Source organism: Gossypium hirsutum, chromosome A12 (genome assembly GCF_007990345.1).
Source record: "Gossypium hirsutum isolate 1008001.06 chromosome A12, Gossypium_hirsutum_v2.1, whole genome shotgun sequence".
Classification (NCBI taxonomy): Eukaryota; Viridiplantae; Streptophyta; class Magnoliopsida; order Malvales; family Malvaceae; genus Gossypium; species Gossypium hirsutum.
The window spans coordinates 81,747,366-81,748,394 of NC_053435.1; the positions used below are offsets into that span (position 1 = coordinate 81,747,366).

General features: G+C 39.5%; 1 non-coding gene across 1 annotated transcript; it reads right to left on the bottom strand.

Annotated features, from left to right (window-relative positions):
* Nucleotides 1–499: 499 nt before the first annotated feature.
* On the bottom strand, nt 500–606 carry LOC121211790 (small nucleolar RNA R71). Its single transcript, XR_005907008.1, has one exon. It is a non-coding gene; the product is annotated as a small nucleolar RNA R71 (small nucleolar RNA).
* Nucleotides 607–1,029: the final 423 nt, after the last annotated feature.

Genomic DNA, 1,029 nt, shown 5'->3' on the forward strand with positions numbered 1-1,029 from the left:
ACTACTTTTTGACGAAGCTTAAGATACACGGAGAACGAGCAAGAAGGCGATACTCAACCCCCAACCGAAGAGATGGCTGAAAACCAAGGCAATCAGCTACCTCCTGCAATTGCGGTTAATCAAAATCCTGCTCCACGCACTATGTATGATTATGCTAAACCTTTTTTAACAGGAACTGGATAGCGCATAGTTAGACCTGCTATAGCTACAAATACTTTTGAATTAAAACCTAACACTATTCAAATGACACAACAATTTTTTCAGTTTGATGGTTTGCAGGATGAGGATCCCAACACTCATTTAGCCAACTTCTTAGAACTATGCGATACATTTAAAATTAATGGCACTTCTGATGATGCCATACATCTTCGGTTGTTTCCCGTTTCATTGAGGAACAAAGCTAAACAGTGGTTGAACTCGTTACCACGAGGGTCAATTACTACTTGGGAACAAATGACCGAAAGATTTACTAAAATATTTTCCGCCGGCTAAAACGGCTAAATTACGTAATGATATCTCTTCTTTTGTACAGATGGATTTAGAAACACTCTATGATGCATGGGAGAGATACAAGGACCTTTTGAGAAGATGCCCCTACCATGGGTTACCGCTTTGGCTCCAGGTACAAACATTTCATAATGGTCTGAATCCTTCGACTCGCTAAATGGTTGACGCAGTTGCTAGCAGAACCATCAACAATAAAACACCGGAAGATGCCTATGAGTTTATAGAGGAGATGTCACTGAATAACTATCAGTGGCAAGTCATGAGGATAAAGCCAACGAAAACAGCTGGAGTTTATAACATTGATTCAGTCACCATGCTCTCTAATCAGGTAGAACTCTTAAATAAAAAGATTGATGGTTTTCTTAATTCTTCACAGGTTCACCTAGTAATGCAGTGCGAAGCAAGTGAAGGTGGAACGAACCATTTGGAATGCCAACCTTATGGCCATAATATGGATAACAAGCAATTAAACTACATGGGTAATAATCCTATCCATATAGTAACACTTATAATGCAGGTTGG